This window comes from Abramis brama (assembly GCF_963993115.1).
Source record: "Abramis brama genome assembly, chromosome: 11".
Lineage (NCBI taxonomy): Eukaryota > Metazoa > Chordata > Actinopteri > Cypriniformes > Leuciscidae > Abramis > Abramis brama.
Genome location: NC_139973.1, coordinates 35,525,573 through 35,551,528, shown reverse-complemented (window position 1 = coordinate 35,551,528; position 25,956 = coordinate 35,525,573). Strand labels below are relative to the sequence as shown.

The 25,956-nt window shown below is 45.6% G+C and overlaps 1 protein-coding gene across 1 annotated transcript in view; it reads right to left on the bottom strand.

Annotated features, from left to right (window-relative positions):
• The window catches only part of LOC311091933 (dynein regulatory complex subunit 2-like), a 50,544-nt gene that overhangs the window by 14,575 nt on the left and 10,013 nt on the right, over positions 1-25,956 (bottom strand). The window lies entirely within an intron of this gene.

Genomic DNA, 25,956 nt, shown 5'->3' with positions numbered 1-25,956 from the left:
CACAATAGACTAGGATCACTTCCTCATAAACTACATTTCCCATAACTCACTGCCCGGACTCATCAGCACTCATCATCTCATTCACCTGTGTCTTATCATCTTGTTTCACTCACACCATAAATACCTGGTTTTCACATTCACTCAGGGCGAAGTCTTGTTTGTGTCACACTGCATTTCTGAGTGTTTTGTTTATCTGGTTTTTGATCTTGGACTGTTTCCTCATTTGTATGAGTGTTATCTGCCTGGCCTGACTTGGACTGTTCTTGGATTTTTGATTATTGCTGCCTGCCCCGAATTCTGCCTGTTATCTGGATTACCCTTGCTGTTTGATCTACATTGCTCTGTCTGCCCTGTTTGACCCTGCCTGTACGACCTTCCTTATTAAAAGCTGCATTTGGATCTTACCTTTGAGTCTCGGAGCAGATTGTGACAGAAGACTTCGCCACACCCAGATCCAGCAGCTATGACCTCCAGGAATCCAGCAGTACGGATCTCGCCTGATCTTCCCAGCATGAGCCGGGAGTTCGCTGGACAGATCACGGCCTTGGCCCTGGATAGCCTCGATCTGTTCCAGTACACCTGGGGGTTTGTTCCTCTCGCTGCCTCTTGCTCTCTGGGTGACGAGGCAATTAAGTTGTGTTACTGGCTGGGGGCTAAGGAGGTCGACCCGAGGGAGCTCCCCGATCTCTCTGGTCTGGATTGGAGAGAGGCACTCTCCAGATGTCTGGAGAGCTTCCTTCCGTGGCACGCCATGTCACCGTCTGCACTTCACGCCAGCCCAGCCGAGCCTGCACTTCACGCCAGTCCAGCCGAGCCTGCACTTCACGCCAGTCCAGCCGAGCCTGCAATTCACGCCAGTCCCTCTTCATCGCTGGTCCTGTCCAGCTCAAAGCCCTCTTCATCGCTGGTCCTAACCAGCTCAGAGACGCATCACTTCCTGCCTGCCGATCCAGAGACTGTTCACGTCAGTCCTGCCGAGCCAGAGCCAGAGCTTCACGTCAGTCCTGCCGATCCAGAGCCAGAGCTTCACGTCAGTCCTGCCGAGCCAAAGCCAGAGCTTCACGTCAGTCCTGCCGAGCCAGAGCCAGAGCTTCACGTCACTTCTGCCGATCTAGAGACTGAGCTTCACGTCACTTCTGCCGATCCAGAGACCGAGCTTCACGTCACGTCAGCCGATCCAGAGACTGAGCTTCACGTCACGTCTGCCCGTCAAGAGTCTCGTCCCGCCGAGGCTGAATCTGATCCTGATACTGAGCTTGAATCTGTTCCTCTTCCTCTTCCCACGCCTGTGTCTTCGGACAAGATGGCCGACTCCACGCCTGTGTCTTCGGACAAGATGGCCGACTCCACGCCTGTGTCTCTTGACAAGATGGCCACCGCCGAGCCAGTGTCTCCGGACAAGATGGCCGCCTCCGAGCCAGTGTCTCCGTACAAGACGGCCGCCTCCGAGCCAGTGTCTCCGTACAAGATGGCCGCTGCCGAGCCAGTGTCTCCATACAAGATGGCCGCCGCCGAGCCAGTGTTTCTGTACAAGATGGTTGCCGCCGAGCCAGTGTCTCAGGACAAGATGGTCTCCGCCGAGCCAGTGTCTTCGAACAAGATGGCCGCCGCTGAGCCGGTGTCTGTTCCTGAGCCGGTGTCTGTTCCTGTCCCTGAGCCGGTGTCTGTTCCTGTCCCTGAGCCGGTGTCTGTTCCTGTCCCTGTGTCTGTTCCTGTCCCTGAGCCGGTGTCTGTTCCTGTCCCTGAGCCGGTGTCTGTTCCTGTCCCTGAGCCGGTGTCTGTTCCTGTCCCTGAGCCGGTGTCTGTTCCTGTCCCTGAGCCGGTGTCTGTTCCTGTGCCATGGTCGCCTCCCTGGCCGCCTGAAGGGTCGTCTCCTCCCTGGCCGCCTGAAGGGTCGTCTCCTTCCTGGCCGCCTGCACAGCCTGCTCCGCCCTGGCCGCCTGCACTGCCTGCTCCGTCCTGGCCTCCCGTATTACCGCAGTCTCAAGGTCCTCTTCCGCTCCACGGACCTGGCCCTCCATCCCGCCCCCGGATCCGCCTCCGGGCCACCTCCCACCTGGACAGTTTTGGAGCGTCTGGAAGCCGCTCTTTGGGGAGGGGCTATGTAACGATAACCAGCTGGAGTGCCCTCGAGAGCCACCAGAGGGCACTCCACAATAGACTAGGATCACTTCCTCATAAACTACATTTCCCATAACTCACTGCCCGGACTCATCAGCACTCATCATCTCATTCACCTGTGTCTTATCATCTTGTTTCACTCACACCATAAATACCTGGTTTTCACATTCACTCAGGGCGAAGTCTTGTTTGTGTCACACTGCATTTCTGAGTGTTTTGTTTATCTGGTTTTTGATCTTGGACTGTTTCCTCATTTGTATGAGTGTTATCTGCCTGGCCTGACTTGGACTGTTCTTGGATTTTTGATTATTGCTGCCTGCCCCGAATTCTGCCTGTTATCTGGATTACCCTTGCTGTTTGATCTACATTGCTCTGTCTGCCCTGTTTGACCCTGCCTGTACGACCTTCCTTATTAAAAGCTGCATTTGGATCGATCTTCGTGTCTCGGAGCAGTTCGTGACAGTAGGTATGTTGAGAAATCAGGGGCCCTCTGATTTTTCAACTCCCACCAACAATCATGGAGTTTGAAATTTAATGGCAGGTCTGCGTTAGAATTTGTCTTGATTTGTGACTGTAGCCATTCAGTTGTCCATGTGTGTTGCATTAGTTGGCAGTTTGTTGTGAATAGCGTATGCTATTCTCTGTGTCTCTGTTAGACCATGATCATGAGATCACCTCCACCCTGTGTGTGTGAAGCTATCTGGATCTGTTAGTGTGAAGATGACACATCTTCGTCTGATGTGCAGTGTTCAGCCTGGATAGACTATCTACCCCAGGTGATGATGCTGTGAGGGTATAGTGATGGAGGTGTGTGTTCAGTGTTCACTTCTAGGAGATGGGTGTAATCTATAACAATTGTTTTGCAAATTTAGTTCCAGTTCTAAACTGGGAGGCCATATTTACGTAGTGATGTACTATTGTGAGATGTGAATGGCCTCTTGAAGTGTCTTTTCACCCATCTCCCGAGTCTCAGGTTATGTTCTATCAATTCCGCTGTCCTGGATTTGCTCCAGGTGGGCTCCTGCCCCTCCTGGCATCTGTCTTCCGAGGATTTTGCAGAAGTAAGCCTGAGACATAAAACAGAGGAGAGCGAACCACAGGCAGATAATTCCAATATTTCAAAAGCATTAAATCCAGAGACGTGTGGAATTCTTTTACTTGTTCCATTATCATGTCAATTGCAATTTTAATTCCAGATGTCACATGAAACCGAGTTTCATTGACCACGTCTGAATTGTTGCTGTTGTCTCAGTGTGTTGTGACACCTGAAGCTGCTTTTTCAGTTCAGCCTTCAGTCCGCTGCATGTGCAATGCGTTCACACATTTTAATTTGTGCAGATATTTTTTGACCTGCAAAAAACTGTGGTACTTCTGTCTGCTGTTTAGCATTTCACACCCTCCTCGTAAATTTACTTATCTCATCAGATTCAATTCAGTTGGTGCACCCCAGTCAAGGATTATTTAGCGTGCTATTACCTGTGCCACACTCCTAGCCGTGTTTTCTAACGGTGAAAAATAAAGGCATACTCCGCCCCTTTTTGGCACTGGGTAGCACACAAATGAAATTCTGTTTCAGAAATTCAATTTTAATGACGAAAGTCACACTTCCCCAATTATTGTCCTGCTCGGCGAGTGTAATATAATGTTTATTATAATTCAAGTTATAATATAATTATAAGATCTACATTCGCTGTTTCTCTTTTTTTCTTTTCTAGGTTTCAAATACCTTTTCTTCTCATTTAGTCTTTTTAAATGGCCATTTTAACGTTTGATTCTTCTATTTACTCTATTTAATTTATATTTTACCCGCTCAGTTTAGGAAACTATATCGTTTCGAGTTCCTTACCCAGGTCTCTGGCACAAGTGGTCAGCCCCGAAGATCAGAAGTTGAGGCAGTTAGCTAAATATCTTAGGATTTTGTCGTAATTCCCACGCGCAACAATCAAAGATATATTCAATAGCCCCCTTGGATGCCCTTCAGGAACTTAATTCAATCGTTTTCCAAAACTATTAAATTAGAACAGAAGTCATCGGAAGCGTCCAAGCTAGGTTGATCAACCAGCATCTCGCTGATCCTAGTCGGACTAACCCATCCTCTCATCCAAGTCGCCCGCACACTTCCTGATATCAGTTATTAGCCGTGGCTAATCTCTGACGCAATCTTGTGGTAATATACGAATCCGTTAAACTTATTTGGGAAAAACAAATCTCAGAGTAATTCAGAATAAATTCAAACATAAGAATTTATGATTTTTGTTCAAAATTCAGAGTTGTTACGTTCTCTGACGCGTCTCTGGAACTTTGAATATGAAATGGTTTTTGTTTTCAGGATTAATGAGATGCGATCGCTGTTTATGATTTTCAAATTCGTTGTGAATCACATTATAGCCACCAAATTCAGCACAGACACACACGTTTAATTCAGTTTACACAGGACACATGGCCTAGAATACAACATCTACAACCTTTACCTAAGTGAAATACACCCACAGCAAAGCAATAGAATACAACATCTATATCACCTTTGCTTAAGTGTTTCAAATACACTTACAGTAAAGCAATCCTGTGTTTCAAGAATAAACTTTAAATTAGCCTATGTGCATGCTGTAGCACAAACAACCAAATTGTGGTAATAAAAAAGCCTGTTGAATTGCACTACTTGAAAAAATAGGCATTGCATTAACCATGCTTGCATTTTAATGCATTGTATTTTTAGGGCTTGCATTTTTATGGGCTGTGTGATGTTCCCAGGGGCTGTTGTACTTTATTTTGTCCGGCAGGTGTCTCTGGGTAACACTTTTTGTGTCTCCAGGTTAATTGATGTGTCGCAGGTGTGGAGAATTGGTTGATTAACCATGCTGCTTATAAGAGGCTGGCTTTCTCACCCTCGAGAGGAAACAATTGGGCTTGGTCTCTGCTGGTCTCGCTGCTTGGTGGACATGCTGACTTTTACTCTCTCCAGTCCAAGGCTTGATGTGGTTGTTTTTGTGTTTGTAGATTCTTTTCCTTTACTTTAAATGTAGTTATGTCTGTTTTCTTGATTAAATATTAAATGTTCTAAATTTGATTATGTGTTTGGCCTCCCCATTCATGTTATTGCTCCTTGAGCCAAGGGGTTGTAACATATGGGGGCTCGTTCGAGATTAACTAAATTGGCTAGGGTTTGGATAATTCTTTAATTAGAATTATGATTTGGACAATTCTTTAATTAGAGTTGTGATTTGGATGATTCTTTAATTAGAATTATGATTTGGACAATTCTTTAATTAGAGTTGTGATTTGGATGATTCTTTAATTAGAATTATGATTTGGACAATTCTTTAATTAGAGTTGTGATTTGGATGATTCTTTAATTAGAATTGTGATTTGGGTAATTCTTTAGAATTAAAAAGAGTTAGAATTAGAAAACTACTAAGGTAAAACCTCTGCGAGGGGCTGTACAGGAGAAATTACGAGAGATGTTAATTTTAACTTCAGAGACACAGTCTGATGAAGAGGTGACACCTGAAGGTACTTCGACACCTCATGCGTTGTTAGATCCTAACAGGCTAACTTATGAACAACAGTTAGAAATCCTTAGTATACAAAATAAAGAACGTGAATTGGACAGACAACTTGAGTTACAGAAAGAGCGAGAACTAGAACGCAAATTCGAAACTTTTAGAATGCAACAAAGAATGGAAGAGATGAGGTTGGCTCAGGACGCAGAACGGTTGAGTTTGGTCGGACAGGGAAAGCTTTCTGGTGGTGGTTCCTTGAATGATCAGGAAATTGCAGGGGCGAGTGGAAATCGAATGACTGGTCTAGTACAGATGATTAAACTCTTACCTAAATTCAATGATCGAGATCCAGATGTGTTTTTTTCTCTGTTCGAAAGCTTGGCTGAGGATAGAGGCTGGAACGATGCTGAACGTACACTCCTACTACAAAGTGTTTTGGAAGGAAAAGCTCAGGAAGCCTTCATTTCACTTTCTTCTGAAAATCGAAAGAACTATAAGGTAGTAAAAGAGGCGGTTTTAAAAGCGTATGAACTTGTCCCTGTCGCCTGCATTCTTGCAGACGAATATGTACTAATCCACAAAAACACCAGTGATTATTTTTATAAAAAGCCAAGTAACAGCGGAAATGCAAGGAGAATGAGTCCGAACAGATCAGAGCATGTTAGAAAACTGGATCCAGATTCGAGTTGCAGGTATTGTTTGGAAAAGGGTCATTGGAAAAAGGAGTGCCCTATATTAAGAAATAAGTATAAGTCCGTGGTTCCAAAAGCTGTTGGTCTCGTGGCTACTACTGGTTTGATTTTGGAATCAGATGTAGGAGAAGCAAAGACTTACGGGGGAAATAAGGGTCTTTTGCAAGCAGGATACGAACCGTTCATAACTATGGGGACTGTGTCGTTGAAAGATTTTATGAGAGTGCCTGTTACAATATTACGTGACACAGGATCATCTGAATCTTTCTTATTGGATTCAAAACTACCGTTTTCTTCAAAATCAGATACGGGGAAAAGCGTTCTAATTCAAGGTATTGGATTAGATGTATTTTCGGCTCCTTTGCATCGAGTTCAGTTAGAATCTGACGTCGTGAAGGGTGAGGTGGAAATTGCATTAAGATCAGTTTTGCCTATCGAGGGGGTGGATTTGATTTTGGGAAATAATTTGGCGGGGAGTAAAATATGGGGTACGTATGGGGTAAAAATATGGGGTACGGATGGGGTATAATACGTTTCCTGTTGTTAAAACCACTCCGGTCTGCTCGGTCGAGTCAGACAAATGTGTGCAAGAACTGCCTGAAGTTTTCTGTTCCTGTGCCGTAACACGAGCGATGAGTAAGAACAAAGGTATAGATGAGTATGAGGACCAGGAGGGATTTCCTTATGATCTTTCTAGGAATTTGTCTTGGTTTGTTCCATCGATTTCTCGGCAGGATTTGATTGTAGAGCAAAAAAATGATGTGCAGCTGAACGCATTGTTTGAATCTGTTAAATCAGAATATGAGATAAAGTTTGGCTAGCGGATATTTTACACAGAACTGATTGTTACTTCGTAAATGGACACCGTGTTATGAAAAGATTCTGGGTGACCCGGTGGTTCAGATAGTGGTACCAAAGGGATTGCGGGAGTTCATTTTAAAAACCGCTCACGGAGACATTGCTGGTCACTTTGGAGTAAAGAAAACCTATCACAGTGTGATGCGTTATTTCTTTTGGCCTCGATTAAAGCGAGACGTGGCTGCTTTTATAAAAACTTGCCATGTCTGTCAATTGGTCGGAAAACCGAATGAAGTGTTATCTCCTGCTCCATTGTATCCTATACCTGTGGTGAAAAATCCCTTTGAGTATTTAACGATTGATTGTGTGGGGCCATTACCTCCTTCTAAATCTGGTTCCATCTATATGTTGACCAAACTATGCGATATCCTGCTGCGTATCCGTTGCGCATAATCCTTCGCGATCGATATCGTTATTTAGCCCAGGGAAGCGAGGAAACGGAAGTGCCGCACAAAAACCGGATATTGGACCCATGTTTACTTCCGCGTTCGAAAATAAGGGAGAGTGTCTCCCGAAAAACAAAAAGACTTGCGGAACGGTCTGGTTCCAGTTGGGCTTCTCCTTGTCTTTTAGTTGCGAAGCCCGATGGAACATTTAGGTTTTGTACCGATTATAGGAGATTGAACGCTGTTACTAGATCTGACTCTTTTCCACTTCCAAGAATTGAAGACTGCATTGATTCGGTGGGGTCCGCCAAGTTCGTTACGAAGATTGATCTACTTCAAGGTTATTATCAGGTACCCCTGACTTCTCGTGCTCAGGAAGTCTGTGCTTTTACGACGTCTTCTGGATTATATTCTTATAAGCGTATGAGTTTTGGTCTTCGGAACGCTCCAGCTACATTCCAGCGCCTGATGAATTTGGTAATCTCTGGGCTTGAAGGATGTGCAGTGTATCTGGATGTAGTAGTGTATAGTCAAACATGGGAGGAACATCTTTGTCAACTGTGCACTTTATTTATTCGTCTTGAGACAGCAAAGTTGACTGTAAATTTAGCGAAATGTGAATTTGCACGTGCCACTGTGGTTTATTTGGGAAATGTGGTAGGACAAGGTAAAGTCTGTCCTGTCCGGGCAAAAGTCCATACCATTGATAAGTTCCCAGTTCCTTCTACGAAGAAAGAGTTGATGAGATTTTTAGGAATGATTGGGTACTATCGGAAATTCTGTGAAAATTTCTCAACAGTGGTTGCTCCTTTAACAGATTTGTTAAAAGGCAAACGGAAATATGAATGGTCCTCAATTTGTCAACATGCTTTTGATAATGCCAAACTGTTGCTGAGTTCTGCTCCCGTACTAACCGCACCTTGTTGGGACCGTCCTTTCTATTTAAAGGTGGACGCGAGTAGGCTGGGTGCTGGAGCTGCATTATTGCAGAAAGATGACAACGGCATTGATCGGCCAATTAGCTTCTTTTCTAAGAAGTTTAATTTGTGTCAGAGAAATTATTCAACTATTGAAAAGGAGTTGTTGGCATTAATTTGGGCTTTACAGCATTTCGACGTGTATGTGGGGGGAGGTTCTGTATCTCTGGTAGTATTTACAGACCACAACCCTCTTACCTTTTTACAGTCCTTGCATAGTCCAAATCAACGACTTATTCGTTGGGCTTTATTCTTGCAGTCTTATAGCCTCGATATTCGTCATATTAAAGGGGTAGATAATATTATGGCGGATACCTTGTCACGAGCTCCACTGAACGAGTAACCTATTACAATTTTGTTGGTTCTTGTCTTTATTTATTTTACCTCATTTATGTTCTCAAGGCGCCTGATAGCATTGAGAGGTGGAGTTGATAAGGGGTAGGTGGTGAAGGAGAGATGGTGAGTGGAACCAATAATTTTGTTTGATTTTTAAACTTGATTAAATCTCATCTTGTGAATTAGATTGTTTTGTATGTGTTTTTGTATTATGTTTACAGAGTACCTTTTATAAGGGCCTCTGTCTTTGGGAGGGAGGTGTGATGTTCCCAGGGGCTGTTGTACTTTATTTTGTCCAGCAGGTGTCTCTGGGTAACACTTTTTGTGTCTCCAGGTTAATTAACCATGCTGCTTATAAGAGGCTGGCTTTCTCACCCTCGAGAGGAAACAATTGGGCTTGGTCTCTGCTGATCTCGCTGCTTGGTGGACATGCTGACACACTCACACTCTCCAGTCCAAGGCTTGATGTGGTTGTTTTTGTGTTTGTAGATATTTTTTTTTTTTTTCTTTTACTTTAAATGTAGTTATGTCTGTTTTCTTGATTAAATATTAAATGTTTCAAATTTGATTATGTTGTATGGACTCTCCATTTATGTTGCTACTCCTTGAGCCAAGGGGTTGTAACAGCTGAAATTCAACATGGTTGAATATTTAAGCCGTGAATATTTCAATTAAAAACATTTCAAACACATTTTCATTATTAAAAATTCAATAATCCATATTCACCTTTCATATTTCACTTCCAAAATATTCAAACTGTTTAAAAATACAACCTATAATATTCAACAGGCAATTTTCGGTCCATTTTATTTTGCTTTGCAAATTCGCTTCCACAAATTCAGTGGTTCAAATTCGACAGTAAATTCAACATTGACATCCAGGAACTGCAGGAAAAGCAGTAGATTACCGATCATACTCTCCATCTGCTGTTAGTCAACCTCACCAGCAGGAGGTGCAAAAGCGCGTGTTGTTGACGATGACCAGCAACAGTTAGAGCAAGCCATTCATTCATAAAACTCATTTACAGCAATGTAAGTGTATTTGTGATTATTATGACAGCTGTTTTATGTTAAATTCAGTGTCTTCACGGTTACTTTTCCTGTGTGGCCTACATGCATCTTTCTCTACCGTGAACAAGATTAATGTTATTCCCCGATGCGGATGTACAGATCCAATGTTTATTTTTGAGGTTGACATATATTTCTCTTGGTTGTTTAGTTGCCTTAACTTTATATTGTGGCGATGTGCTCAGGGTGGGAATTATGTAATTTTAGGGGCAAGGCCATTTGGCCTCCACCTTTTCTTTTTTTTTAGGGGCACCAAGGCCATATGACAGGGCACAAAGGCCATTGAGTACAATTCGATGGTTTTCCCATTCAGATTGATACCATAACATCCTAATTTGGAATAAGACATGGATTATGACTTTTAATAAAAAAAACATTTTTTAATGAGAGAGAGAGCGCCATTACATCCAGAAGGTATACACCCTCACACAACAATAGAAACAACATAAATGCCAATAAAAGCATTCAGAAACACCACAAATGCCAATAAAAGCATTCAGAAACACCACAAATGCCAATAAAAGCATTCAAAATATTCATTCAGTCCTCTATATCATGTGAGTGTGAGAGAGAGAACCATTTCATCCAGAAGGTATACACCCTCACAATCATTATCGCTCAGCGCTCAATGCAGTTTGCGTCACGCTCCACTGAAATCGCCCCCCGCTCGCTCCAAAAAAGGAAAAAAATCTACATGTATATCACTTGTAGCGGTCCCCAAGCTTTTTTTGCGCCACAGATCGGTTTAATATCAGACAATATTTTCACGGACCGGCCTTCAAGGTGTGGCGGATAAATACAACAAAATAAAATGATACGAACGGCATAAAAACTCGGGTATTTTTTTTAGCCTATAATAATAAACGTGAATCCAATGTGTAGGCCTACTAGCAACTTTATAGCAGCGTCCTCTAACATCGCGCCTAAAAACAACTGAGAAAGTCTGAACACAAACAAAATGCCCCCAAAAGAAAAAAATCTCTATGTTTTCGGTGCTGATGCGATGTAAGGGTGGCGCTGCTGCCAATAAAGCACCTTAAAGCTGTCACAACGAACCGGCAAAATTAATGATTATGAATATGTAAAATATAGCAGGAGACATTTTAATTGTTTACTAATAAACCAGTTTTTTTTTTTTATGTCTGTGTCGGCTGGAAAGATGCTGACTCGCGATCTTCGCAGTAGTGAACGCGCCAGAGAGAAATGCACATTTCATACGGATTACATAAGAGAGAAGTCTGTTTTCTTTCATTTTGAATTGTTCTGTTTAAAAGTAGACATTTCAAGCTTTATATATGTCTCAGGTCTGTGAGGCAAGTAGGCTATACGCTGAGTTTCGGTTCATTTATGAGACGCTCCAGTTTCGCCGGCGCCTTCGTGTCGTGATTATCTATTTTCTAATATATTCACTTCTAATTTATTAAATCCAGACAATTGGTTGATGAAACATTGATTAAAATTAAGATACAATTAATACAAAACGAAATTAAATTTAAAGACAGGCTTTGTGCTTTCTGCTTGAGGTCTCTGTGAAAGTTTTATAAAGCAGTCTTTTAGTGCCGCTTTCAGAGCGCTCACGTCCGTAACGGAGAACTGTCCAGTCTGTAACGTTTTTTTTTTTTTTTTGTGAAATAAATTTCTAAATAAATGCGACTTAGGCTAGGCATATGTGTTTTTTCTTCTTCATGGCGCATTTTTTGACTGTTGCGATTTATACTCCGGAGCGACTTATTAATAGTAGGCTACACCTGTATGACTTCTCATTTTCCTTTTTGAAGTACTTTTTGAACTCCATTATTGAGCTGAGTTTTGACTGAAAATAGTCTACTGTTGATGACTGTGCAAGACAGATGGATTCAGGGTCAGGCTTGACTGAGCATGCTTCAGACTCGTGGTGTGAGCGGAGCGAAACTGGAGCGGGAAATAGGGCGACGCTCTGTCCTTTTGAAATTGCCGCTCTGCGCTCTGTCCAAGATCCGCCCGCTCGCGCTCCCGCTCCACTCCGCTCACATGCTCTGCTTTATACATGGAACTTGGACAGGGCCAGGGCACACAGGCCACTGTGGCCGTACGATGATTTTTTTTTCACGGGGCATGAAGGCCAAAGTGTAGGGCAACGGCGGCCATGGCCGTGGTATAATTCCCACCCTGGATGTGCTGCATGCAGGCTATTAGGGTTTCCCTCAATACTTAAGGATTCTCCTGCTGGACATATAAAACGCTTAACGTAGCTTAATGGACTAATTACAGTGATATAAAAGACCAAACTCGCAGGCAAGCAGATGGACTCAGAATAACGCGCAAAGCTTAATGCTGAGCGCTTCCCAGTGATAGACTGGCATAAAGTTGGCTTGACGCTGGACATTCGGTGCGTGGACATAAGCCCATTATAGTAGAGCTGCTTCTCTAATTAAATTCCAAATTTTAAGAAGCTTTTACTGTAGAATTATTTTGTTATGAATTTTTGAACTTGACATTACACAATGCACAAAGAGCCACCTAGCATTTTCTGCACAATTCGCGGTGCTATTTCACGGCAGCCTCAGAGGGTGCGTTAAAGTGGAAATTATCCCATTATAGTAGAGCTACTACTCTAACGAAATCCATATTTTAAGCAGTTTTTACTGTAGAATTCTTTTAGTATGAATTTTTGAACTTGGCACATTACACAATGCACAAAGAGTGGCCTATTGCTTTTTCTGCACAATTCGCGGCGCTGTTTCTCGGCAACCTCAGAGGGTGCGTTAAAGTGGACATTATCTCATTAGAGGCACTACTCCAACAAAATCCAAAAAGTTTTTACTGTAGAATTCTTTTTGTATGAACTACATGTAACGTGTAACAATGACACTGTAAAATGTAAAAAGTGTTACCTAGTTTTTATTAGCCTATAGATTTATGTAGGCTATATTTTATAACTAAACATTTTACACATTTGGCAAATGATTGTTCGCTGAGGTAGTGTTTTTTAGTTGGAATATATAAAAAATAAATACCAACTCAAACTACAATCTTTTGTATAATTTTTTATCTCTTTGATACATCAATAAAGAATATGTTTAAATCACTTTAGAAGGAAGCAAAGAAATTACTGGTCCAACTTCTCCCTCTTTTTAAAGTGTGGAAAAGGGAAAAGTAGTTCAAAGATCGAGACACCAGCAACACCTGTTAGTAGGCCTATATGCAACAACTTTATTGAAGATTTTTTAATACTAAAGGTTTTAAGATGCCTAGTGGACAAAAACAGTTAGTTACAAAGCATTCAGACAGTAATAAAGTAGATGTAGAAATTTGGCAAATCTGTAATCTTTACTTTTACTGTTTCAGTGAGTGTATTTTAATAAGCAGTAAAATAATTGTGGGCAATCATGTTAAAAGAGGTACAGATGAAATGTGTAAGGGTTATTGTATACAGTTGCTGGTTTGCGGTGGCAATACTCCATTATTCACTGCAAGGCAGGGCCCCAAAATTATCCTGCTTAGGACCCCCAGATTTACAGACCCGGCCCTGACTACCAACCTGGCCCACATAACAATAGCAGCTAGCTCTATGATAGCCCTCAGTGGAGTTCATAGCACTAAACCAGTAACATTCAGTGGACGAAGGCATAAACCATTAATGGCCATGTTTTTAACACATTTACTCATAATGGGCTTATTGTTCATAAAAATGTAGGTTAGACTGCCCACAGACAACACGAACATTTTTGTAGCAGGCCGGTGGAGCTTGTAAAAATGTAAACAATCGGAGGTAGCTAATAGGTTAGCTGTGAAGTGGTGCTATCACTAACCAGCTAAGTTACACAATTCAACATTAAAAGTGGCTTACCTGTCGCTTCGACACGAACAATTGCACGTCTCTTCTTCACCACTGGTCTGTCATATCCAAGGTATAATTCCGAGTTGGGATGGTCATCCGTGGGGCGTTTGTCAACAAAATGGTGCAAACAGACATAACGTTACACCTTTTTCGGTGGATGCTTCAGTTTTAACGCAGCTAACAGTTAACCACTCTAAACGTTTACTCTCTGGCATTGAATGTATCTGATACGGACATGGGCATTCTCTCCTTCTGATCTTATGCTCGAAGCACTCAGTTTCTAAAAAGTTTGAAATCTTCTTTGAATTGTTAAAACAACCAACAACAGCACACTCCTGAACTCTCGCTGCTAGTACAGGTCGAGCGCGCTACGAACCGGAAGTAGGCAACCTGAGTCGTCGTCATGGCAGCGCGCATTGTTTAGAGCAGAATAAGGTGAATTAGGCCGGGAGCCAGGTCCACTCCTCAGGATGTTTTTTGCTACCTTTTTTTCACTATTATTTCCTATTATCTTATACCTTGGGCCATCACAAGTTGATAATGAGCACCCCCAACTCGGCCCCGTTTGGTCTCAGGGGCCAAAAAACACCCTTTTTGGGAAAAGTTTTTGGCGGAATGATGTAATTGTGAATATAAAGGTACTGCAGCTACATAAATGGCCATATAACCCTAAAATTTTGCATGGTGTATCCTGACACATATGGGAAACTAGCAGAAAAAGGTTCTGGGCATTGCTACCTTTTTTCTGTGAAATATCACCCTCAACATACCCCAAAAGACAAAAAAATGGCTGTCCGCCTGACAAATTGTCATCAAAAGTGATCATTTTCAAGCATTTTATTATATATATCACTGCCTCAAATGTACATGAAAAACTTCCCAAGTTTATAAGCTTCAATTTAAGTCCAAGATGACCTTTCTATCTAGAGGATTATAGCTGGTATAACCAAAGTTCTCCACTGTACCTCAAATCGGAGAAAACAGAACTTTCAAGCATTACCATTCCATATTGGATTAAGCATATTTTTTACATATGAACAATGTCTTAAACAAGAGTTGAGACTTGACCTATGAGCTATACTATATGAAATGAATTGCATGAAAAGTCAGTAATGTTATGCCCCTAGGTCAGGGCTATTCAATTAGCTTCATTCGAGGGTCGGATTATTAAACCGAAATGTTGAGGAGGGCCGGTGGGTTTAGCTTATTTATTGAAACATTATTTATTACTTATTGAAACATAACAGTATCAATAAATAAGCTAAAGTAAACCTAAAAAAGTATTGTATTTACTTGGAAATGTGGTACCCAACAGTATGCAGATTTATGAGTATTTAATAAATAACTTATTTACAGCTATGTACAAAAATATGAATTATACAAGATCATAGCTATTGGTAAGAATTATTTTATTTATAATTATTATAGGCTTAAATGAAAATATTCTAACAGTGAGACTTGATAACCACAGGTAAAACCATACATGGTTACTCACTCACTACCACTGTATAACAAAATCCCTAAACACAGGTAAAAACTATACACAAAATGAATTGTATATTCTTCTACCAACCTAATTAATCTACTGCATTATAGGCCTAAATGACTATAAGTTAGTATTCAGTATAAATATTCCACATTTCTGCCCAAACCATAGTAAATTACTACAGTACAATTCATGGTAAATGTAAAGGTGGTGATTAGGGGATTTAAAGTCTTCTAACTTCGTTCATGGCACAATGTTTCTGCTGTTTACCTCATCAGGGGTCTCATAAAACTGTGCGTAGGAACCTTACTAAAAGTTTACGTGCGCCTGAAAGCCAAAAATTGCGTACGCAAAAAAATATTCAGACTTATAAAACCGTTCGTACACCAGAACCTGCGGAGAATTCACTTTATAAATCCCAGTCAGCGGAAGATTGTGCGCACATGCGTCTCCACCCCAAAATAACCATATATGGAGCTTACAACGCCTAGTTCTCTTACGAGAGTCCTCTCGTACTGCGTTTTTTTGTAAAAACGCTACGGGAAAAACTCTTTTTTCACGAAATACTGAAGCAAAAAATTATCCTTAATTTTCCATATATGTAAAGCGCGTTGCAGCAGTACACAGCTATGGCGAGACAGCTTGCTCGCTCATTGGCTGTTCTGCGGCAACTGCATAAGCCTATCGAGCGAGGCCTGAAGCTTCGCGCCCTCCTTGCCACTTCCCGCCGAGACGGGTGTGGCTAACCTCTATAAAAGGAGCTCGAAAAGGCTGATTCACTTGATTTTCATCTCTTCAGCGAAGCTCACGCATCGCTGGATCACGAGGAAGCACGCGTCGTCTGAGGCAAGCACTTCAGCGGGACGAGCCCTCGAAGCCGCTGGCCAACGCCGCCTTCTATCGCCGTACCTGCTGCGCTTTCCGACGCCATATCCTTTCTTATTATTGTTCTTGTGTGTGTGTGTGTGTGTTCGCCTTGCAACACTCACCCCCTAAAAGAGCTGCGTCTTTCTAAAGATGCCTTCCTGCGGCTCGTGCCGAGCCCCACTCACCGAGGGAGACCGTCATGTCATCTGTGTCTCCTGTTTGGGTGAGGATCATGCAGCGCTCGCGCTCGCTGACGGCGGCTGCCCTCACTGCGAGCTTCTGCCGATGGTGACTCTGAGGACTCGCCTGGCATTTTTCTCAGAGCCTGCACTCTCCGCCGCGCTGCCGCGCCGTAAGAAGCGCCGCTCGCAGCGGGTCCCGGAACCCGCTCCAACCCGACCAAGCTCGCCGGTTCGCCCGCCTGCTTCACCGGCTTCCCCTGAATCACTTCCTGATGCTCAGCGCCCGCAGTCTGCCGCCGCTTCATCAGAGGAAGTTGTTTCTGAAGCCGCGTCGGGGGAGAAAGATTCCTGCTGTCTGCTAGCTTCAGGCAGCAAGGACTGGGCGAGCTCCGAGGATCTCGCGCCTCCTGCCCGTAGGCCTTCGACAAGAGCTAGCATCGAGAAGGAGCTCATGCGAGTACTCGCGTTGGCCGCGGCGAGCCTCGGCCTCGAGTGGTCTGCACCGGAACTCCCTTCTCGCACCCGGCTGGATGGTAGCTTCCTCCCTGGTGAGCGCACCTCTCCGGAATCAAAGCCCGCTTCTTTTCTTCCTGAGCTTCACAAAGAAGTTGCGAAGGCCTGGAACGCTCCCTACTCAGCACGAACACGTTCGTCTGTGTCGCCAGCATTTTCCTCCTTGGATAATGCTAAAGACCGAGGCTACCTTTCACTTCCGCCGGTGGAACAGGCGATAGCGACCCACCTTTGCCCGCCCTCTGCTGGACGGCGGACTAAACCGGTGTTGCCTTCCAAAGCCTGCCGCATGACGTCGACGCTGCTCGCGCGAATTTTCTCCGCCGCTGGGCAGGCTGCGTCGGCACTACACACCATGGCTACGCTGCAGATATTCCAGGGTGATCTCCTCCGTAAGCTGGACGAGATGGGGCCTGACGCTATCTGCATCGCGGATTTGAGAAGCGCTTCGGATCTCTCCCTCCGCGCTACCAAGTCTGCTGCACAAGCCATGGGACGGTGTATGGCTTCCGCCACTGTTGCTGAGAGGCACTTATGGCTGACGCTCACGGAGATGGCTGATTCCGAGCACACCGCGTTTCTCGACGCCCCGCTGTCTTCCGCTGGCCTCTTCGGATCTTCTCTCTCCAAGTTCGTAGAGAGATTTACCGAAGCCCAGAAAGCGTCTTAAGCCTTCAAGCACTTCCTCCCGAAGCGCTCTGGTTCTGCAGCGAGTCGTGAAAAACAGACCCCGCGGAGCTCTCAGCCTCAGCCCCCGCCTTCGGCCGCCTCTTCACAGCAGCGACAGCAGCGCAGCTCGAGGCCCCGCTCTCGCTCTAGCAACCGACGCCCCGCTCAGCGCGGGCCGCGGCCGAGGATTGCAGTGAAGCCGGAAGCCCCGAAGAAGTCCTAGCATGCCTAGAAAAGCGCAGGTGTGTGAGTCCCGTTGCGGCCGGTCTCTCACCCAAGCGCGCCGCTGTTTCAGCCCCAAGAATTGCGACTGTTCCAGCGTTTTCTGCAAAGCGCAAGCCCGCACAGCTGCCCGCTTGGCTGCACACAAAAGCCGTTTTTACGGCTACCCAGATATATCCCGAAAAGAGTGTATTTTCTGGTGTCCCGGCCACGGCCGATGGTGCTATAAATGTAGTGTCGATGCCCACTCCTCAGTGCCCATCCCTACACACAAGCACAGCCCTACACTTAGGGCTCGCGCACATAAAATCGACTCAGGTCGATTGCGCTTCCAACATAGTAAAAGTGCCCACTTCCCAGTGCCCACGAACACTATGTCTCACAGATCGCAGGCTCTCTGTAAAAACGGGACCTGTGCGCGCTCGCTCTGCTCAGGCAGGCAGCGCGTCCAAAGCAGTGAATGTGCCCGTTTCCCGCCCACATTTACTAGCAGACAGCATGAGTCCCACGAAACTTTCTCAGCCCTCCCTCACTCAGTTAAGCACTGTAGTAGGGTCGAGGACGAGCGTTCTGCCCGCTGTATTAAGCGCGCTCCCCGCCTCGAATGTCACAGGCGTAACGCCTATGTTATTGCGCCCCGAAGCACCTCTGTCGCACGGCGAACAGAGCGCGCTTCGCATCCAACCCTTAGCCAGCCATGCAGAGGCATGGGCAGCGCTTCCAGGGGTTTCGGTCTGGGTGCTAGACATTATAAAGAGAGGCTTCTCGCTACAGTTTTGTCGACGCCCTCCCCGCTTCACAGCGCGCGTCGAAACTACGGTGACTTTAGAAGTAGCACACCTACTTCGCGCCGAAATATCAAAACTGATGAGCAAAGGGGCGATAGAGCATGTATCCCAAGCTCAAAGTGAAGGGGGGCTATACAGCAGATACTTTCTGGTCCCCAAAAAGGACGGTGGTATCAGACCCATACTGGATCTAAGACGGCTGAACAGAGCATTAGTGAAACGCAGTTTCAAAATGCTCACGACCAGGAAAATCCTCGCGCATATTCGCCGAGGAGACTGGTTTATGTCGATAGATCTGAAGGACGCGTATTTTCAAATACAGATAGCGTCACATCACAGGCGATACTTGAGATTCGCCTTCGAGGGTCAGACATACCAGTATACAGTCCTGCCGTTCGGCTTGTCCCTGGCACCTCGTACATTTACGAAGTGCATGGACGCAGCGCTCGCCCCTCTCAGACTCAGAGGCATGCAAGTGCTGAACTATTTGGACGACTGGCTGATCCTAGCTCAATCACGATCACAGCTCGTGGAGCACAGAACCATTTTACTCGATCACCTCGAGAATCTTGGTATCACGGTCAATTGGACAAAGAGTTCGCTGAACCCCAGTCAAGCGATTTTGTTTCTGGGTACCATTCTGGACTCACAGTCTATGACAGCGCGGCTGTCGCCACAGCGCGTGCTGCACATTCAGCGCGCGGCGAGATCCTTCCGCTGCGGCGCGACTAGCCCGCTCAGGAAGTTTCAAAGGATGCTGGGTCTCATGGCCTCAGCATCGCCAGTTCTTCAGCTGGGCTTGCTCCGCATGCGCCCTCTGGAGTTCTGGTTGAGAGCGCGAGTACTGCGCGGAGCGTGGGTGTCCGGCCGGTTACGTCTCAAGGTCAATCAAAGCTGTGTGGCAGCCCTGATACCTTGGATGGCGGACGACTGGTACCGATCAGGTGTAAGCCTGGGGACTTCCTCGAGAGTGAAGATGGTGTCGACAGACGCATCCACCTCGGGATGGGGAGCGCTGCTCGAGGGCAGACCGTTCTTCGGCCTGTGGTCAGAACGAGAAAAGCTCCAACATATCAACTGCCTGGAAATGCTGGCAGTGCACAACGCGCTGACGCGTTTTTGTCCCCAAATCAAGGACCAACACGTCGTAGTCCGTTCGGACAACACGGCCGTGGTGTCCTACATAAATCGCCAGGGCGGTCTCAGATCCAGATCCCTGTACAGGCTGGTGAAACGCCTCCTAACATGGGCTCAGCACAATTTGTGCTTACTGAGCGCAGTGCATGTGCCTGGGCTCCAGAATGTGGGCCCAGACAGACTGTCCAGGAACAACATTCCCCTGGGCGAATGGTCTCTACACCCACAAACAGTCCGGCTGCTGTGGGAGAGATTCGGCAGAGCGGAGGTGGACCTATTCGCGTCCCGCGAAAACGCTCATTGCCCCGTGTTCTTTTCCAAGAACGACAGCGCGCTGTCCCGGATGTGGCCGCGCTGCCCGCTATACGCTTTTCCCCCCGTCTCCCTCCTGCCTCAGGTGTTAGAGCGGGTCAGGGAAACAAAATGCTCAGTACTGCTTGTAGCACCGTTCTGGAAGAACCAAGCATGGTTTCCAGTCCTGATGCAGTTAGCAGACATCGCTCCATGGCCAGTGCCATTGAGGAAAGATCTCCTCTCGCAGGCCAGGGGCTCGATTTGGCACCCACGCCCGGAGTTGTGGTCCCTTCATGTGTGGGCGCTCAACGGATATCCGTTGATCTCGCAGAGGGAGTGATGAATACCATCACTCAGGCTAGAGCACCGTCGACTAGGCGGCTTTATGCCTCGAAGTGGTCGGTTTTCTCCGGCTGGTGTACAGCTCGGGGCCTATCACCCCTCGATTGTGAGGTGACGGAGGTTCTCTCCTTCCTACAGTAGCTGTTGGATAAGGGCAGATCCCCTTCCACGCTCAAAGTTTATGTGGCGGCTATTGCAGCGTTCTCTGGAACAACGCTAGGTCAGTCACTAGGAAGGAACGATTTAGTCATCCGTTTCCTCAGGCGAGCTAGGAGGATGAATCCTCCCAGACCTCCTTCAGTCCCTATGTGGGACCTTTCTACGGTTTTGGCGGCCATGAAAGGTGCCCCTTTCGAGCCTATCCAATCTATTAGCCTCAAACATTTGTCTTTTAAAACAGTGTTTTTGATGGCTCTCGCTTCGGTGAAGCGCATAGGTGACCTGCACGCGCTCTCCGTGAGCCCAGCGTGCTTAGAGTTTGGACCTAATGACTCTAAAGTCATACTCAAACCTAGGCATGGTTATGTGCCAAAATCCCTCAACACGCCGTTTCGGGCTCAGGTTATCTCCCTGTCTGCCCTGCCGGGATCAAGTGAGGAAGGGGACTCAAGTTTTCTTTGCCCCATTAGGGCTTTAAGAGCTTACGTGTCCCGCTCTGCTGTCTTCAGACAGACTGAGCAGCTCTTTGTCTCGTTCAGTGGACGTTCCAAGGGAATGGCTGTTTCGAAACAGAGCCTATCCAGATGGATAGTTGACGCCATAGCGCTGGCTTACACTGTCAAGGGCCTCCAGTGCCCGTTGGGCGTTAGAGCGCACTCCACGAGAGGCGTCGCCTCTTCGTGGGCTTGGTCTAGCGGGATTTCCTTACAGGACATATGTATGGCGGCAGGCTGGGCCTCGCCGTCTACATTTATTAGGTTTTACAACCTAGAGGTTCCCGCCTTGCAGGCTAAGCTACTATCGGTGTAGTCGAATCAGCTGTCTAACTAGAACACTGAAATCGCATGCGCAGCGCGCTACCGACTGTTTTATGGGCAGAATTGTGTAAGACCCACATTTCCCACATTAGTTCAGGTTCCCCACCCTGTCTATTTGATGTCATATTCGCGTCTGCGGACGCGGCCATATAAGGACGGAGGGATTCCCCTTTTGTCTCTAGACTCTCTCTGTGAGGTCATGTTTTGCGTCTGCGGACGCTACAATATAGGGAATTAAGGTCCCCCCCCCCTTATTCCCAGACTCTCTGTGAGTCTATCTGGTGATTATGCACTGTATACCTGGGTTAGCTTCCAGTGATCGGTGTTTTATCCCAGAACGCACGGCGTTTTACAAGGGGTTCCCGTAGCGTTTTTACAAAAAACGCAGTACGAGAGGACTCTCGTAAGAGAACGTACTCGGTTACTAACGTAACCTCGGTTCTCTCTAGAAGAGGGAACGAGTACTGCGTTCTCTGCCGTGCGTACGGTTCACTCTGGTTCGCTTCGGCGATGAAAATCAAGTGAATCAGCCTTTTCGAGCTCCTTTTATAGAGGTTAGCCACACCCGTCTCGTCATTGGCCTGACGTCACTTCAGGCCTCGCTTGATAGGCTTATGCAGTTGCCGCAGAACAGCCAATGAGCGAGCAAGCTGTCTCGCCATAGCTGTGTACTGCTGCAACGCGCTTTACATATATGGAAAATTAAGGATAATTTTTTGCTTCAGTATTTCGTGAAAAAAGAGTTTTTCCCGTAGCGTTTTTACAAAAAACGCAGTACTCGTTCCCTCTTCTAGAGAGAACCGAGGTTACGTTAGTAACCGAGTACGTTTTACTATGCAGATCCTCATCTGCATATCATTTGCATATGATTATTCATCCACGTGATAACGTTTAACAGTACAAGACACATTACATTAATAAAAATCAAGTAGTTGCCTATCCTTGCCTTGTTTTTGAATACATACATCAAATAGTGTAAAATACATTTCAGAGAAAGTTTTTCTCAATCTTTTCAACTGGCCGAATTGTATGTTTAATTGATTTATATTTTAATGGAAACAGGGTCTTTCAGGGCCTGTTTTGTGCATACGCAACGGTTATAAATGAGGCCCCAGGTGTGTTGGGAATGTTGAGGCTGTTTCATCTGATTTAAAACTAGTTAAATCATCGAGTGATTTGTGGTTTGTAACAGAGGTGTGTTGAATTGAACCTCTTCTTACTGGATGTCGCAATGCTGTTTAATAATAGTGTCCAGGGGCCTCATTTATAAAACTTTGTGTAGGATTTGCGTCAGAAGTGGCGTACAGATGAAACATAGGACGTGCGTACGCACAGAAATATTTGGATTTATATTTACCATATGTAACCAAGACGTTCCCTTATCGGTCGGTCACTCTCGACGTATGTCTTGACCGACTGATAGAAATCCCTACCAAAGCGCCACAGCTGCTGCACCCCATCCAGCGCCCGGTGTAAGCCTGTACCCCTTCTTGCCTGGACGGACGATAGGAAAGGGCTTACACAGAGCGTATCCATCACTGTTGTTCCATGATAACCCATACAGTGAGATTATTGGATAACACTGGGAAAGCGTGCCCATTCTATGGGAGGGGAACGCTGCAGAAGCCACTTTCTTCAAGGGAGTTATGTGGAAAAATACATATGGACTAGCCCGAAGGTTGTACTGCATATGAATATTAGGTAACTTAGCCCAAGGGAAAGACACGGGGCTTCGATTAGGAGCAGCCGTGGAAGTATACACATATGGAACCCAGCCTAACACCTGATCTCTGAAGGGAGTGGTAGGAACCTTGGGCACATAGCCAGGCTGGGGTCTCAGTACAACATGGTTGTCACCCGGCCCGAACTCTAGGCATGATTCGTCAACCGAAAATGCTTGCAGGCCCCCTACTCTCTTGATAGAGGCCAGTGCAATCAGCAGCAAAATCTTCAAAGAGAGAAGCTTTAAGTCTGCTGACTTCAAAGGCTCAAAGGGAGCATCCTGAAGAGCTTGAAGCACCAGGGAAAGGTCCCAAGAGGGTATGGAGGGGGGACGAGGAGGGTTTAATCCTCCGGGTTAAATCCATCTCCAGGTCGCCTGTCCTAGTGCTGTTTGCTCTTGGCTTTACCGCCCTGCTTGGCAGGGGCCTGGACGGGTGGGGGGGGCCTGTCTGCGTCTGGCTCCTTGGCTCCGCTTAGGTGGAGGCTGCTGCTGCGGCGCGGGAGCGAGGGCAGACACAGAAGGCCGCCCCGGCGACGAGCAGACTGAGGGGCTGCGGGCAATGGGGTGGAGGCAGCAGCTGACCACCGCGGCAGGATGTGCTTGATGGTCTCAGTCTGCTTTTCAGCCAGTTTCTGCTGGGCAAAGTTCTCGACCACGTCGCCTTTGAGTGCTCTCAAGCGCACCTTACCAGCTGTGAGAACAGCTTTTGTTTGCTCAAGTCAAAACAAAAGCAAAAAGAAAAGAAAGAGAGAGAAAAAAGACGGCTCGTGCTGCTGTGCTGTCACCCGCACCAGTGTGGAGAGGTCAGAAGAAGAAGCTCGCTCAGTTTCACAATCTCCTTGAAGGTATGTAGAACACATCGAAGTGCTTGGCTCCAAAAACTGATGAAATCCATACAAATATAGATGAAGATGAGGAAAATGATGATTGAGAGTTTATATTGTACACTAATACAACACACTAACATGACCAGTCGTCAAAGTACAGCATGGATAAGCAGCAAAAATCTAAGAACCAAATAAATGTTTTCTATTTTATGTTTGAGCTGTATTTTAGTTTCGCCATTTGGCTGTAAAGAATGTTTACCTGTACAGAAGGTTACTAACGTTTACTCTATTGAAGGTTGTTTTTTTGATAACAGACTACACACTAGAGTCATCTTTATTCCTTGTGTTGCGAGGACTTTGTGGACTTATGGAACCCATAAGGAATGGTAATGCTTGAAAGTTCTGTTTTCTCCGATTTGAGGTACAGTGGAGAACTTTGGTTATTTCAGCTATAATCCTCTAGATAGAAAGGTCATCTTGGACTTAAATTGAAGCTTATAAACTTGGGAAGTTTTTCATGTACATTTGAGGCAGCGATATATATAATAAAATGCTTGAAAATGATCACTTTTGATGACAATTTGTCAGGCGGACAGCCATTTTTTTGTCTTTTGGGGTATGTTGAGGGTGATATTTCACAGAAAAAAGGCAGCAATGCTCAGAATCTTTTTCTGCTAGTTTCCCCTATGTGTCAGGATACACCATGCACAATTTTAGGGTTATATGGCCATTTATGTAGCTGCAGTACCATTATATTCACAATTACATCATTCCGCCAAAAGCTTTTCCCAAAAAGGGTGTTTTTTGGCTCCTGAGACCAAACGGGGCCGAGTTGGGGGTGCTCATTATCAGCTTGTGATGGCCCAAGGTATAAGATAATAGGAAATAATAGTGAAAAAAAGGTAGCAAAAACATCCTGAGGAGTGGACCTGGCTCCCGGCCTACTGCTGCAATTCGTGCCGGAGTTCAAAGAGCCTTGTCAGCACTTTGCCGCGGGACAGCCAACGCACCTCTGTGTGCAGCAGCAGTGATTTGTGTTCGCTGCCCATCTCATTACATTACAGTGTGAATATTCGTGAATTTAGCGGACGAGCTTTAATGAAGTTCACCAGTTTGACTGCGTCGTTCAGCACTGCAAGTAGATCAGCTGGCATGTTTTTGGCTGCGAGGGCCTCTCTGTGAATACTGCAGTGTAACCAGCTGATGGATGGGCAGACTCTCCTAATATGAGCTATAAGCCCCGCGTGTTTCCCCGTCATTGATTTTGCCCCGTCTGTGCAAATTCCCACACAGCGCTCCCAGTCGATCCCATTGGTCCTCATAAAAACGTCAATTAAATTGAAGATTTCCTGTCCTGTTGTTCGGGTAGCAAGGGGCCGACAGAACAAAAAATCTTCTTGTACCGTTCCTTCAAAAAGGTTACGGACATACAGAAGAAGATTGGGCAGATTCGCAACATCTGTAGACTCGTCTACTTGCAGAGAGTAAAACTCACTTTTCTTCACACGGCTGACTAGTGTAGCCAGGATGTCTTCACACATGGCATCAATGCGGCGCGACACAGTGTTATTGGACACAGGAATCATGTCTAACTTTTTTGCCTCTTTCTCTCCAATCATACACTCTACCATCTTTTTGGCCGCTGGCAAACACACGTCTTCGGCAATTGTGTGCGGCAGCCCCTTTCTCCCTACTCTGTAACTGAGCAGATATGAAGCCCGTAATGCTTCTTTTGTAGACCCAACGCATGAATGAAACTGCATTTTTTGGGGGGCTTTTGTGCAACTCCAACTTTGCTTTAAAAAATGTAAGGGGCTTTTGACTTAAATTGCCATGTTTCGTGTGCAGGTGACGACAGAGATGAGACGGCTTCAGACAGCTGTTTGCTAGAACTTCACTGCACAACATGCACTGAGGCTTCAGGCAATCTGTATCGCCGATCCAAGTGAAGCCCAGACCCAGATAATTGTCATCATATTTCCTTCTTTTTTTCCCCGTCTGGTGTTCACCCTCATCACCTCTTTTTTGCCATCTCCTTCCCTCCTCTTCGGTTTCCTCCGGCACATCTTCCCGCTCATTTTCTTTCTCTATTCTCTCCGTCTCTGTTGCCTCCAAATCCGCACTCTCTCTTGGTCCCTCTCCTCCTTCGTGACTAACAACTTTATCATAAGA